Here is a 16,597-nt window from a genome sequence, read left to right as displayed (position 1 = left end):
CAAAGAGAAGACAACCATCTACAAGCCAAGGAGAGAGTTCTCAGAAGAAACCTACCCTGCTCACATCTTGATCTTGGACTTCCAGCCTCCAGAACTTTGAGACAATAACTTTCTGTTGTCTAAGCCACCCAATCTGTGGTACTATGTTATGGCAGCCCTAGCCCAGATTAAAACAAACTTCTTCTGGCCCCACTGTGGGCTATCCACCATCCCATGGCCCTTGCAGCATCCTCACCTGGGCTGATGCTGGCCAGCAGGGTAGGCTCTGTGCATCTTTGCCCTGGGTGAGGGCTGGAGGCTGCAGAGATGGCAGGACTTCAGGGAGACAGGCGGCCCTGAGAGGCAGCCCCACTGTCTGCCCGGGGGCCTCCCACCTCCAGCCTCACCTAGGTTCTGTCTGCACACGCACAGCAGGTATCAGCTGTTCCGGTGTTTGCCTCCTTCCTGGCAGGTGCCTGAAGAGAGAATGTGAAGCCCTGACAGCCGTGAGAAAGGAGAACTGCAGAGCGGAGACAAAACGCATATTTACAGAGAACAGGTTTACCTTTGGGGTGAGGAGGGGCACTTGGCTCTCAGGATGGTGCTGAGGGAAGGAGAGAGAGGCAGGGAGCAGCCATGCAGCAGAGCAGAACAGCACGAGAGGGCCGGGAGGGCCGGCCTCAGGAGGGCACACACACACAGACACACACACACACAGAGAGACACAGACACACACACACACACAGAGCCAGGGGCTGCTTGCATTGACACCTAGAGACATGCCCAGTTCCAATGCACACACACGCATGCACGCCCTGGGTGACACACGGCACAGTCTACACGCCTGCTGGGAGCACCCACGGTATGTTTGCTGATGGAAGTGCTCCTTTGAGAATTCCCTCCTTTACATTCCCCACACACGCACTCTTTCTGGGCTTCAAAATGGTGCAGCGAGTATGCAGCTGTGAAGAGATCTTACAACCAGAGAAGCCTGCCAGGACAGTCATGTGGCCCAGCGGGGGAAGGGGCTGTGGCTCTGGGGGCTGACTGCGTCTCAGCTCCCTGACTGCGTCCCAGCTCCCCACCCAGCCCGGCCATCAAGCCCTCTGCCTTCCTCAGGAGACTGGGAGGAGGGGGGCGTGCAGAGTAGTCAGGAGGATGGACGGGAGGCCAGCCCACTCCGGCTGTGTCACAGCACAGACAAGATGCCCCTGCCTCACCTCCGGCCCTGAGGGCCCAAACCGGGGCTGCAGGAGGCAGAAGGGAGAGAAGCCATTTGCACTTCTCGGGGGGAGCGTTTGGGTGCCGCTTTGCATTTTCTTGGTTCTCTTTTCAAGGCCAAGAGCTCCCCGTGAACTCCGTCTCCACCAATTTCCAGGGGCTGCAGGTGCAGAACGAAGCCAAAACAACCAGAGGGGCTAATCAACGGGGGCTGGACAGTGATAGGATTAAAGTCGGTTCAAATTTTATTACAGAGCTCTAACTGTGCCCAGATAAGTGTGTGACAAGAAGATAACAACTCAGCCATGAGCCAGCAGCCACCAGGGAGCCCTTAACAGACTGGGCCCGTGATGGGTGATGGGTCGGGAGAAAGGAGTGGAGGGAGGGGCTGGGGAGGAGGTGACAGCGACCAGAGGCTGCAGATGGCTCCCTCTCCATTCACGCCCAGCCCCCCAGAGGCCTTGTATGGAAGCGGCGGTGGCTTGTACATCCGGTCGAGATAACACCGTCATAGTCGTCTACGACCCCGTCTCCGCTTATACTTTAATGGTTCCGTGTTCTTTAAATCTCATCATCGCCTTTCAGACCTTCTCAACTCACTCTGCCAACACTGGACACAGTCTCCCATGTCACATAAGCATGTGGAACCTGGAGCTTTTTCTCTGGTACCTCAGTGTATTTTTTTTAACTTTCTATGTTGAGATAATTTTAGATTTATGAATCTAAAGAGTTACAAAGATAACAAAGAGTTCCTGCATATCCTGCACCTCGCTTCCTGTTATGTTAACATCTTACATGACCAGGGTACAATTATTCAAACGAATGGTAATGTTAACTAATTTACAGGCTTATAGTTGGATTTCCCGAATTTTCCACTAATGTCCATTTGCTATTCCAGAATCCAATCCAATATCCAGCATTGCACTGAGGGTATCTTGTATTTTGATGTATTTCTTCCTATCCACTTTAGTCTTTGTTACCACTGAAAGTAAATTACAATTCAATGAGACAAATCTTAAGTCATCTATCCTTTAAGTACACTTGCTCGGTCCTATCCATTGACCTTGTCCCATGATGCAGTGGGAATCACAGAGAGCAGCAGAACAACTGGGCACCTTGTGATGCAGTGTTAGTATGTTTCATGAAGGTGCTGTGGATGGCATGGTGACAACCAAGAGATGATGGTATCTTCTTGTGTCACAGGTTGAATAATTGCCCCCAAAGACATCTAGATAATAATCCTGGAACCTGTGAATGTTACCTCATATGGCAAAAGAGACTATGCAGATGTGATTAAGGACCCTGAGGTGGAGGAGTTACCCTGGATTGCCTGGATAGGTTCTAAGTGCAGTCACAAGTGTCCCTACAAGAGGAAGACGGAGGGAGATTTCACTACACAAGGGAGAAGGCAGTGTGGAGAGAGCAGAGACAGATTTAAAGATGCTATGCTGTTGGCCTTGAAGGTGCAGGAAGGAACCATCAGCCAAGGAATGCACCTCAAGAAGTTGGAGAAGGCATGGAAATGGATTCTCTTTTAGAGCCTCTGGAGGGAGTGTGGCCTTGTGGACACCTTGATTTCAGCCCAGTGAAAACCGCTTTGAGCTTCTGACCTCCAGAACAGTAAGAGAATAAATTGTGTTGTCTGAAGCCACCAAGTTTGTGGTAATTTGTTACAGCAGCCATAGGAAACTAATACATCTTGTCAGTTAGAACAGTGAACACTCCAATTACTTGTTGAACTAATATACCCAGGTCTATCTCCCTCCAAAATCCACTATCCCATATGGTCTAAAAATGACAAAGTACCCCCCTTCTTTTTGCTATTTTCTGGTGAGGATGTTAACCAGCCTACCAGAACTGAAAATCACTTTAGCAATATCTCGTCTATATTTGGCAGTATCTACTAAAGCTGAATACATGCAGTGACCCAGCAATTTCAATCCAAGGTATATTTTCAGTAGAAATGTGAATATATATGGTCATTAGAAGACATGCACAGGGTATCAAGAGCAGTGCTGTTCCTATAAGGCAAAATCGAAAACCATTCAAATGCTCAATCAACAGTAAAACGGAAAACTGAATTTTGGCATATCCACACGATGGAATGCCATAGAACAAGAATGAGCCAGCTATAACTGCATGTGATTGTGCAGCCCACTCTTACAGCCATAGAGTAGAGCAAATCTATGCTATGAGAAGTCAGGATGAGGGCTGCCCCTAGAAGTGGGAGGAGGAGGCCTGAGACCGGAGGGGGCATCTGGGGAATGGGAATGTTCTGTTTCTTCTTGATTTGGGTACAGGTCACATGGAGGAGTTCAGCGGGTGAAAACTCATCAAAATGTACACTTAGGATATGTGCACTTTGTTGTGTGTATATGATAGTGCTGTAAAAAGTTACCCAAGAAACTCAAGTCTGGAAATGGTCCCTCTGCCAAGCCCATCCACTCCCAAAGCTGTGTGCAGTGGGGAGCTGGGCTAAATGCCTAACGGGACCACACAGCAAACAAGCTCTGCCTATTACCATAATTACGTCTCTGAGAACGTGCAAAGCTCTCATTTTCCCTTCATGTCTATAATGTTGTGGGGACACGGGATGCAATTACAGCCCTGAAATATGCAGCTTAGGCAGCATAAATACATACATCTACGTAGGCCTAGGTGAAGCACGTGCATTTACAAAACAGAGAGTTGGCCTAGCCCCTGCTCTGCCTCCTGCCACCCAGCTAGGAAGTTTCTGGCCCTTGGGGCTGCCATCTAAACAAAGACAACAGCTCCGGGGATACATTTCCCCAGACAGACAGTTTTCTGGGACAGAGCCCCTAACTTGAAAAGTGCATGAAGAGGCTCACAGTAAGAATTTAGGTAGCAATAGTAGTAGTTGCAGGTGTTTTTAACACCTACAAGATTTTTTGTTTGAAAAAAGATTCTCCACCCCTTTTCTTACTTGAAATCCAAACTTGTTGGTTATAATCTATCATTCAAGAGAAGCTGGAAGCAAATGGAATGGCAGCACATGTGAAATGGAACAATCCTATTTCCTTAGAAGTATGAGAGGAATGCCAGGGAAAGACCAAAGAACAAGAAGCAGGTGAGAGTAAATTTGATCGCGTAGATGCTTTCAGGGTAAAGCACATTAGGGTGTTAGAGATGCCCCAGGAATAAGACAGCGGGAATCCAGTCCTGAGGTTTGGCATGTGATTTCTTCCCCCAGGCATTTTCAATTCATGTTCCTGCTCCTTCAGACATTCAGGCCCACGGGCACTAAGTTAGTAAATCTGGACTTTTTTTAACCCCAGCCCAGGTAAGCACAGACAAGAGAGGAAATCTGTCCAGGTGTGGATGGGGAGAGCCTGAGGTGAAATGGGAAGCTTCTCCACACTTAATATAAAGTATTCCAAAACAAAGTGCAAATAATTTGTAAATTATGTGTTGGTTTCCCTGATTTACATCACACCTCTCTTCCAGCAGAAGTGTGGATAATTGGAGTTGACCAAATTGCAAAAATATCTGATTTTCAAATTCACATTTGTACAGAGAAGTGTGCCTACACCCTGCCTCTTTCCCCTTCACCCCTCTACAATGAACTTACATATTGGCATACAGTACAGTCACCCTTCCTTCCAGCCTGTGATAATGCACATTAGTGAAAGAGTCCCAATCTCATGCAATATTTTGCATTCAGTTAGGTAGTGTGGCAAATACACATGCATACAATACATTCTCACCTCCTGCTTCTGCAAGTCCAGATGTAGGAATTACAAGATGTCAACCAATAGCAAGAATGCTATGGCCATGTACAATTCAGGTGCAACATAAAAAGAATTCAAACCATAAATTCTCCAAATACATTCAAAAATAGATGCATGGAAAAAATTAACTGCGTGCCCATTCGGGGCTCTATCGAATCCACCTCTCAAATGACAGAGTCACAACCTTCCCAGACTGTCAGATGCCAAATGACCCTGAATGAGGTTTCAGCAGGTAGAAACCAAGTCAAGTCAGGACAACTGAAGATGGAGCTGCCAGCTGAAAAGTGGGGCTGGGGTCTTCAAAACAAGCAGGGAGTGTTTAAAACTCAAAATTATGTATATGTCACCACAGCTTCTTTATGCCCCTCGGTTTCTCCCTTTCCTTCCTTTACTACATAAAAGTGGTGAGAATGAATCCTATCCTCTGCTAATTTCACACATCACTCACTGTGAGGATGATTTTTTTTTTCAGTAAAACAGAGAGGTTAGAATCTAAACATTTCATAAAGGGGCCCACACCATTCTCTTATAGACCCACCGTACCTCCCCAAACCTCTCTTTGTAAGACTGAACAAACAGAAAAAAGCCACCAAATAAATAGAAAGATATTACAGGTCCAAAAAAAAAAAAAAAAACCATGAGGACTATCACAAGAAATGTCTTCCTACAAGATAGATTTACTCCAAGGAAAAAAGAGAAACAGAACATATGAGAAATTTTTTCATTTCTCAAATGTTTTTTTTCATTGTCAGACAAAGGAGGACTTCTGTCTGAAAAATCAAAGAATGGCATATGGAGCAGGGGTCAGAAATTTCTCCTTTAAAAGTCCAGATAGTAGGGGCCGACCCTGTGGCGCACTCTGGAGAGTGCGGCGCTGGGAGCGCAGCAGGGCTCCCGCCATGGGTTCCGAGCCTATATAAAGATGGCCGGTGCTCTCACTGGCTGAGCACGGTATGCCGGTCACAAAAAGACAAAAAAAAAAAAAAAGTCCAGATAGTAAATATTAACAGTGTTGAGGCCATATGGTCTCTTCTGTAGCAAGGCTCCCCAAGAGCAGGAACAATATGTAAATGAGTGGGTGGGACCAGGTCTGGCCTTCAGCTGTGATTTGTCCTTCACTTCTGATCTAACGGGAAGGATCTGCAGTCAGGTGAGTTCGCATGAACAGCTTGGAGCAGAAATGATGATGACAATAATAATAGAAATAATAGTATTAATAATTCCTTTCCTGCGTTGAAACTTGAGGCTGCAGATTGAAAGAACATATTTAAATACAATGCAAAAGAAATTAAGTCAACACACAGACATATCCTGATAAATGTTTTTGATATCTAGAGAAAACTCTATAAACCTTTAGACAGAGAAAAGGAAAAGATTACCTACAAAGGAATCAAAATCCAACTAGCCTAGGGCTTCTCTCCTATATTCACTGCTCAGAAACAATGAAGTCATTTCAACAACTTTGAGGAAAAAAGATACTCAGCCAAGTTTTCATTTACATTTAAGCTCAGCAGAATGACACTCTCAGACATCCAAGGGCTTAAAATTTACATTACAAGTATTCCCTTCATGAAGGAAAAAAAAAAAAAAGTCTTAATGGCAAATGCTGATCTACCAGGAGACAAATCAAAATTAGGAACCCACAGGTGGGAATTTGCTATATGACATATCTATGAGCCATGATAAGTTGTTAGAGTTGTCCAAATTCTTGGTATAATTTTAATTATAAAATAGTAGAAATATTAAAAATAATGTTTGAAAGTGATGAATAAATATTGAAATTATCATAATGTAAGAATATTAATATGGGTCTTAAAACCCGGTTTTTTCAACTAGTTGTTTCAACTTCAACTGTCCATTCTTCATGCTGGTTTAAAGGCACTCACTGTGAGGGCTGCTATCTCTTGCTTTCAGCCAGACCATGAGTGCAAATACCCCAGATTTTTTCAGAGACCCTGCGAGGTATGCCCCATGAGCACGTCCTGAGCAGACACACTGCCCCTTCCAGTCTAGTTCTGGTGGGTCAAGGCTATTCCACCCACCCTTGCTTCCTCCCCTCACAGCTACCCAGAGTGGAGGCACAGCAGCCAACACACATCCCAGTCCTGAGCGCTTCTCCCCACAGGCCAGTGCCCGCAGAAAAGACCTGCGCTGACCATCAGCGAGATGAATAAAACCCCTGTCTTTGCCTGAAAGGCAGGGAGAGGAGAGGGGAGGTTCCCTCTGAATTGCAATGTTACTAGGACACAGTTTGCTGTAATAATACCAATTAACATTTCTCCTCCTTTAATAGTCTCTAGTACAGGATAAAAATAGCAACACACGTGGTGCTGAGATGCAAGAAATAACAATGGGAATGTGCCCGGGAGAGCCGTGCTCCAGCTCACCTCAGAAGGCTGGTGAGGTAAGCAGGAGTATTTTGGGAGGTTTAGGAGGGACGGCTGAGAACCTGCTGGAATTCAGGGCCTTTCATCATCTTACTCCTCCTCTGACCTGAGTCACCGTGTGTGCCAACAGAAGGCACCCATGGCACCATGAAATGGCATCAGACTTGGAATGAGAAGATATGATTATTGAGTCCCCATCCCGGCACTAACTAGTTTTGTGACCTGGCTTGAGTCAGGTCAGCTCCCTAAGCTGGACTCCTCTGGATGGTGAGACTCACAGCACCTACATCACAGGTGGGTGTGTCCTTTAAATGTAGTGATATGTGAAAGGCTTTGCCAACTATAACCTGTGATTCAAATGTTAGAGCAGGTCCTCAAGTGCCTGGTGGCAGTAGTGATGCAGGTGGCATTTGCCAACACAACCTTTACTGACTACTAAAATGCCAACTGCCAGAGGTAGCCCCACCCTCAGCAGGACTAAAGGAACACCAGCGGCACAGGCATGCCACTGGGTGAGCTCACCAGACACTGCTCCTGACCCTGGCACGTGGCTTGGCACAGACCCTCAAGGATGCTTCTCTGACGGAAACAGCTTGTCCTAAGGACAAAGGTAGCCTGTCCAGAATCCTGTTTTCCTCATAGCTCTGTGATATTCCACTAGGAGACAGGATGCCCAATCGCACTCAAAAAATTCCCTGCAGGCTGACTTCTCTTCAACAGCCATCACCTGGAGCCAGCCCCAGCCCCGAGAGCCAGCCCCAGCCATCACCTGGAGCCAGCCCCAGCCTCACAGCCTCTACTGTGAGGGCTAAGGATGAAACCCCAGAAGGTCCCCCCGCTTTTCATTCCCTTACACACTCACATCCTCCCAGTCCCCGAATCTCACCTTGACCACACAGGACACACTGCCCTACACAGGATGGCTTCATGGTCCAGTCTAGGTCACCCACAAGGCCGCTGTGCAGGGCGGGGCTTCCAGTTGCACTGCACAGGGCCCCCTGAGCTCCGTGAGGTGTCCTAGGATTGGTGGGGGGACATTAGAAGACAGGGAAGCTCTGAAACCAGTCCTCAGCCCCCAGCCCACCCCCTCAACCCGAAATGATTTCTATCAGTTTAATTCTTGATTTCCATGTAAAATTTTATCTGAAGAAGCAGTTCTCTCTCTAAAAAGCTTCACAATGTTCTTGAGGCTGGTAAGAATCATAACTGAGGTCCAGGGAAAGAGGACCTTGGTCCCTAGGCTGAAATGAAGTCACCCAAGGGCCTCTTCACCCACCCAAATAATGGCCAATGGTTTTTCTTAACGGGAAACTATAGACCAACAAGAACACCGTCCAGAACTTCTCTGAGCACGTGGCCACCATACCTAAGTACAAGAAATTTTCTGGTTCACAAAAAAAGCCCTCTTTCCTCTTCCATGTGCTGTGGTCCCAGGACACCATGCAGATGGGAATTGTCAGCTCAGGCCAGATGAGCCCAAATGAGCCAAGCACCATCACAAACTTGGAAGGAGACACGGGCAGAAGGTTTGGTGAGAAGGAAAGAAAGCAGAGAGACCAAGAGAAGACAACTTCTTCCTGTGGCGCTGGAGGAGAGAGAGGCTGGAAGAGCACACAGAAACCCATCTGCTTCGTTTGAAATGCACATTTTTGGAAAAAGAGGAGAAGGCTTGGGAAACAGAGATGCCAGCTTGGAGCCGGAGAGCATTCATTCCCTTCAAAGGGATTAGAAAGCACATGTGCAATGACAGACCACCGTGCCAGGTGCCCACGTGGGTCAGGGGGCCCAATCTCAACCTGGGAAACATCAGGAGGCCAGCAAGTTGGAACCGCTCAGCCCACTTTCTCCTCCTAGGAGATGGAGAAGCTTGAAGTCATCAACCAGCTAGGCAGGAGGAGTCATCTATCACAGCTTGGCTGCAAAAGATCTTGGGGCAAGGAGACCACAAGAGAGGGGGCCAGCTTCAAGCAAAGGGTCAAATACAAAGGAGAGGTAAGGCTGACATTTCTGGGAGGCTGCAGGTCTTGGGCAGGCATTGCAGATGGCCAAACTCTGCTCAGCCCGAGTCCAACAGGACATGAAGGTGCAAACCTGGGCCTTGGAGCTGGTCCCTGCATTCAAATCCTGCCTCTACAGCCTTCATCATGTGTCCCTGGACTAGCTCTTTAACTTCTCTGGACATCAGTTTCCTCCAGTGTTCTTAGCAATAATAAGCATAGCTACTTGGCAGGGCTGTTGTGAGGACCGAATGAATGAATGAATGTAAATCACCTAGAGCAGTGTCCACACTTAGGAAGTATACAACCAATGTTGGCCAGAGCAGTTGTGGATAAATCTCTTCATGGTGAGCCCTATTGGGTTCAGCCCTGCTAACAGAAGAGCAGGGGCAGGGTGTGGCAGGTGTGCACAGCCCCCCTGGCAGTCTTCTTTAGGTGCAACCTCTCCCTGGGGGCATTCTCTCTATTTCTATCTCTCTTATCTCTTCTTTTCTCCTATCTCTCCATTTTCCTTCTGTTTAAAATTTTTTAAACATTCTCTAAATTCTCCCTCTGTGCTCTTTTTAGATTTGCAGATCCGTTTATCAGGAACCCTAAATAATGTATGACCACAGATGCAGTGCCTGTTCACAGGTTCTTGAGCTTTCTGAGAGGTTAGCAGGGGACACCTATTGGAGGACATCACCTGTCTGGAATGTTTTTTCACCTCGTAGGGAAACTCCCACTATCACCACCTCTTAACTGGCCATGATAATCATTAGCGACTCCCTATACAGCCCTGTCAGGTAACTCGCCAGCTACCTGTTTCACACGTGCAAAAGCTACAAGACAGCCTGAGATGTTGTTGGTGGGGAAGGGGCTGAAAAGCCAGTAGGCCCCGATGATATTTGTCTCCTGGTTCATCAGGTGTCAAAAGAAGGTAAGGAACTCCCTGGCCTACCTCCCTGAGGTCATCCCCACAGCTCTGTAGAGTGGTTTTAAGGCCAAAAGAGAAGTGAGGGTAACTGATCTATAAAGGGCAGGGAGTGGGGTCTGTATTATTTCTTCAGAGCTGAATCAGTCACACTCTCTTGTAGCCAAAGTGAACATTAGGCAAGAGGTGGGCTTCCATCTGAGGCCACGGGCCAGCGCCATTTGCTGTCCCCTGAAGGGGACAGGTGAAGGACCTTGGCCTGGTTACTACTCTGCTTCAGACAAATTGGCCCACCTGTGCCAGGCTCCAAAACCTGGTCCACTCACCTGTTACACTCACCAAAGACTTCCTGGAGAGTTTGCTTCCCAAGCATGTTTTCTGGTCTTCAATACTCAGTGGGGAAATTCACACAGAGAGCACGCAAAGTAACTGCCCAAGATCACAAAATTAAAAGGCGGTGAACTCAGGAACCTTGACTCCCAGCCTGTTCCCATGATGAATGTTCCCAAGAGAACATTCCCATAGGTGATTTGGGAGTGAGTTGTCTGTCTTTTTCTTTTAATTTTTTTTATTGAAACAATTGATTATACTTATTTGTGAGGTGCAGAGCTGACTATCAGTATTTGTGTACAATATGAGATGATCAAATCAGGATAGTTGGCATATTCATCATTATAAAACTGACTCCTTTTTTGTGTCCATTAGCCAATTTCTCTCTAACCACCCACCCCCACCCCACTTTCCTCCTATCTGAGTCTTTTTAATACCTCAGATAACCTCGTCATTCAGGACAGTGGTGTCCAAGTGGTAAAATATACCACCCCTGGATGTCAGCACTGCTGAGAAATACAGCTTCATGGCTGTGGGATCCTCATTGGTTCACTTGGGACACCAACATGTTCCAGATCTCTCACACTTAATGAAACACCTGTCCCCTTTAATGCCATCAGACATAAGCACATACTGCTCTCATACACTCGCACACACACACGCGCGCGCACACGCATAGCTTCAACTGGCTCATTGGCTGGTTCCCTGGCTATACCTAAGTGTACTCCCCAATCTACCCTGGTATGAACAAACTGGAAGAGCTCCTCCTGGTCCTTAACTCTCTGGAAAAAGTGGCACAATACTGAGTAGTCTGGTATCACCTGAGCCTAAGATAAGCCTGAAGTAATTACAACAGAGATAGAAAAATCTTTACCAAATCTTTAAATCACTGATCCACACACACACACACCCCCTCACACAAGGTATTATTGAAAACTTAAACTATAATTCATACTTAGAAGACACGATTTAGAAATTGTCCCCACTTGTCATTTTGTAAAATATTTTTACACACAGCACACATATTCTACACAAATCATCCTTCCTAGTAGCGTTAACAGCTTACACACTCAATCCCCAGTGAACGCTAAAGGAAAAAATTCTCATCTCAACAATCCAAAGAGCTGAGGTCAGAGAGGGATGTCTTGGCCTTATGGCAAAAAAGTATAAGAGGCAGTCGAGAGTACAAAGAATGCTTCTCATGTCCCTTCCTGGACTGCTGCTCTGTGGCTTCTGCCCCTCTTCTGCAGAAGTGGTAAAATGAGATTGGAAGAAAGGCAGGGGAATGCTTTGGAATAAGTCATCAAAAACAGCAGACAGGTCCTCCTCAGATTTTCCAGGAACAATCATCTCCCCAACCGCCCCCCCCATACACACACACACACACAATGTTTATGCACATACTGTTACACACTAGCACATTTGTAGAGGAAGGAATTACATAACACATCAGAAGTTCATTCTCACAAGCCCAATTGAAATGGAGATCTATCCTGCAAGCCTAACAGCCTGGGGTGAGAGTCCAGGGGTTTCACAGGCACTCAGAGCAAAGTCCCATTCTCTCTGAAGCTCAGAACACAGGCCCTGGAATGCTTAGAAACTTTCGGCTTGGAGGGCTACCTGAGATGTTAGTACCAAGTGCTTTTTCTCTGGCACCTCAATTTCCACATATACACCAGACTCAGCCCTACAAAGAGCTGGATACTTGGTGAGGAAACCAAACTGAGCTCTGAAATGCACACAGACAGAAAAAAAAAAAAGGAATAAAAAAAAAACCTTTTATGCCCATAAAGTTAGAGGCCGCACAATGTAATACAAGGGCATGGGTTTGGAGTCTGCACAGAGAAGTGCCTCAGCTTCCTGGGTCTAAGTTTTTTCATGCATATAATTGGGGCGGCACGCTCACCTTGCGGGGTGGCTGTGAGGGCCCTGGATGGTGCAATGTGAGGTATTGGTAGCACAAAGTCCTGCATGGAGTAGCTACTCACTGTGTTCTCATTTTCTACCCTCTCTCTTCCCCTCCCCACCCTGACTGATTCAACACAGATTTCCACCTTCGCAGCACAACCAGCCTTAGCTGGTGATTCACCCAGTAGCTGGAAGTTAGTTCTCACACGTGGGATTGAAGACCAACCTCCCACACCTGGATCACAGAGCTCTTAACCTTCCCGAAACAGAGCTCAGCTCTGATGCTTTGCAAAGCCAAGCAGAGAACATGCCCTTCTGATAAGAAAGTGGCCCATGGTCCTCATTCCAACAGACCTCTCTAGTTATTATCCATTTTAACTTGCTCTATCTACTTCAAATCTCCAAAAACAGGAAGCCCATCTTTCCCTTATTTGGTCATTTCACAATGCCCCAAATCACATCTCGTTCAGCAGTAAACATTAATAGGAGATGACAGTGGTGCCTGGAAATTACAGGAAGAAAACAGAACACACAAATATGAGCCTGACCAATCACGTTTTCCCTTGACCAGTAACTAACCAAGGTCAATGGTGACTACAGCTTGGGGGAGGGGACACCGTTTACAGCTGTCATCATTGGCCCCACATGCTGCCAGCTCTGCCCCAGATCCTCTTGCTGGGCTTTAGTAGATGTTCCACATGCCAGAGCAACCAAAAGCTCTTTTGCCTTGGCAGATTAAGACAAAGATGAAGTTTTTTTATGCCAAAACCTCTTCTGAAACCAAGGGAAAGCAAACCCCAAATAAAGTTAATGAAATTGAGAAGTTTACAGAGGAACCCTCTCCTTCAATGCTCAAGGTGGAGAGCCAAAAGTTGTCTTGACCAGTGCAACTAACTAGGTTCAGAAACATGGGGGTTGTCCTCACCCCATTTGTCTTGGATGGGAGGACCTACAGTATTCCAGACTGGAGCCATGGCAAAGTTTGGTGGGATTTTCAGTCTTAGTAAAAACTTCCTCATCTTCTCTTTGGATGTGAGCCTTCCCTTGGCCCTATCTGGTCCCAAAACGTCCCCCCTTCAAATTTCCACCTTTACACCTATCTCCCAACAATTTTTCAGATGTTTTAGAGGAATCTCAGCTCATAGTAGGCAGAATCATGGCCCTCCCAATGATGTCCATGTCCTAATCCCCAGATCCTGTGAATGTTACCTAATAGCAAAAGGGACTTTGCAGGTATCATGACCTTGAGCTAGGGAGAGGAGCCTGGATTATCCAGGTGGGCCCAGTCTAATCACACGAGTCCTTAAAAGCAGAGACTCTTTCCCATCTGTGGTCAGAGGAAGACATGACTACAGAAGAAAGGTCAGAGAGATGCAATGTTGTTGGCTTTGAAGAGGGAGAAGAGAACCATAGCCGAGGAAGGTAGATGTCCTCTAAAAGCTGGAAAAGACAAGTCTCTCCTAAAGCCTCAGAAAGGCATGAACCTCTGGAAAGGAATGAAGTCCTGCCAGCACCTTGACCTAGCCCAGTGAGACCCATGTCAGACTTTTTACCTAGAGAGCTGTAAGACAATGAACCTGTGTTGTGTTAAATCAGAAGTTCAGATAACTTGTTAGAACAGCAGCAGGAAACTGATACACTGCCAGTCCCTGGCGAGCTATCTGTGTCTCTCTTCCTCCACCCCTCCATGGATTGACATCTCTGAAGTTGCTACTGGCTGTGTCTTCCCATTGGGGAAGGTGATGTGTCTCACCTGTGGCTTCTGTGACTCACCTTGGCTCCAGATCCTCATCAGCCCCTCGCCAGGACAGCAGCACCCTGTCCTCTCCTGCAGTTTCAAATGGTCCTGGTTTCTTAAAGGGACTCCCAGATCTTGATTCTAATTCCTGGGACCCTTCGAGTTCCAAACTCATTTGTCAGAATGACGGGCCACAGATGCCTTTGAGTGTGAGCAGGAGAGAAGCTCTTTTGGACTTGGGTCCCCAAGTTCACCCACTTCCCCAGGCATGGACTTGCATAACACCAACCATCTTGCTTCTGATGCCAAACGACCACACACACGCAAGAACAAACAAGGGCCGTCATGCGTTTCTTACTGAGGCCAGGCACACTCTCTAACCCGTTTATTGTTTTTTTTTTTCTCAAACAAATTCAAAATTCAAAATACAGTTTTAAATGCACTGAATGTATTTTATTGAACTGCTGACAGGGGAACATACCTGCAGAATTTTATGAACTTGTTTGATCAAACAAACAAAAATCAAATTCACTTTTCTGATAGAGAACTTCTTGGAAGCACTTTGGAAAATTTGTGTGTAACCACCCCCCATTTATCTTTTATCTTCTATAAGCCTCGGAAGTCTGAGAAGTCTGAAGCCAACCTGATCTTTCTTCCTCTTCAAGTTCACTTAATTTTCCTGCATTCTTGTTTTTGATGGTGAAAATAAAAAGTTTTGCCCTGATTTTTTTTTCTATGTCTTTATTTACTTTTCTTGGGGCATAGAAGGTCTTTCAGCACACAGTCCAGATCTTTCCTTCCTCAGAAATGCTTTCCTTATTAGATCTTTCTTGTTTGTTTCTCCATTTGCTCTGGTCCATTGTACAAGAGCATGAAGTACTGTCTTTGCCAGACCCCACACCCCACCACTTCTTCCCTTATTATGATCTGCTTTTTAACTTCCTCCTCAGCATCCTCTTACCCGGTTTTTAGGCTAGCCCTTTAGTCTGCCAGGGCCAGAGTGGGGCATTGGGCACAAAAGCAAATCTTTAGATCAGGGAACCTGGGATCCAAAAGGAGAAAGGCAAGAATGGTCAGAGGAAGAAGGAAGCCCCTCTTGACAGACAGCTATGGTGGCAATGGCAGGAGCTGGACAGTGTGCAGGACACACCCCCAGCCGACTATTTCCCAAGGCTGCCAGGAGCCCTGGAAGCTGGTTCTAGGCTGTCAGCAGAGACAAATTTAGCACCAATGATCTCGTCTTGCAAAACATCCCCCGGGCCTCAGAGCACTCATGGAAACATCACTTGGACAGGTTGGAAAGTGTATGTCACTGCTGGTCCAACAATGCAGGTGACAGGCACAGGGGTCCTTCCCTCCGTTCACTAAAGAGGAGTACCAGGACCGTGAGGAGCAGGGTCAGGGGATAACCAGGTCCCTAGAACTCAGGCACAGTGAGCTGAAGCTTCAAGGTGAGTCCACAGACACCTACACCCTTAGTTTGAGATGAGTGACCAACTATACCAAACACTGTCATGGTGGAGTCATGGCTATGTCCCTGCGAACCTCCCCATGCAGCTGTACCAGGACTTTACGTGACAGAGTATTTATAAATGCAGCAGCAGGCAGAAGGTGGGTGAAGGCTAGAGTGCATTCCCTCTGTCATTTACGGCAAATAAGACAGAAGCCCTGCAAAGGGGGGTGATTATCCCCTGTCCCTCACGGTGAGTCACTGGCAGAAAAGTCGCTGTTACCCATTGCAAACCCCAAACCCTGCCACTGGCTCAGCTGCCTCCTGTGGCTCTGCAGTTGGTTTTCTGGCTTTCTTAGCTGGAGGCTTTTGTTGGCCAGTTCCCCTGAGTTTCTTCAGTGTCATTCACAGTCAGATTCTCCCTCATGCTCCTGGAGGAGAAGCCACAATGGCTCCTCCAACACTTCCCAATAGGAGTCCCAGGAGGGCAGTGATGGGCAGGCCCTTTGGCTGGGATGAGGACGCCTGACTCCTGCTTCCATAGCCAATGGACAGCACCCCATGAACCTTCCTGATGGAGGAAGATGTGGAAACTACTAAGAGGAATAGACTTGACACCTCTCAAAGAGAAAGAAATACATTTCTAAATGTCAGACAAATATAGGTACTTCCAAAAGGAAGGCCCCACAGAAAAGAGCAGTCCGTGTCACACTGCCAAGGTGACGGATAGTGATAGCGAATAAATGTTGTCACATAAAAAAGGCCTGGTTTATATCCAAGCACAGGGGGACACTTCCATGTCAGTTTCAGTCATATTAGAGAAGATCCCCATGAACATGGGCTGTGAGTCTGATAAATTCCTCACTGGGAAGTGCCCAGGGAATGTAATGAGGGCCTGTCCGAGGAATCAAAACATACTGAGAAT

General features: G+C 46.8%; 1 protein-coding gene across 4 annotated transcripts in view; it reads right to left on the bottom strand.

Moving 5' to 3' along the window:
- Positions 1-16,597, bottom strand: part of PLXNA4 (plexin A4) — a 433,176-nt gene that overhangs the window by 321,084 nt on the left and 95,495 nt on the right. The gene's annotated exons all lie outside the window — the stretch shown is intronic.

Source organism: Cynocephalus volans, chromosome 6, assembly GCF_027409185.1.
Source record: "Cynocephalus volans isolate mCynVol1 chromosome 6, mCynVol1.pri, whole genome shotgun sequence".
Taxonomy (NCBI): domain Eukaryota; kingdom Metazoa; phylum Chordata; class Mammalia; order Dermoptera; family Cynocephalidae; genus Cynocephalus; species Cynocephalus volans.
This window is presented reverse-complemented; position numbering and strand designations above follow the sequence as displayed.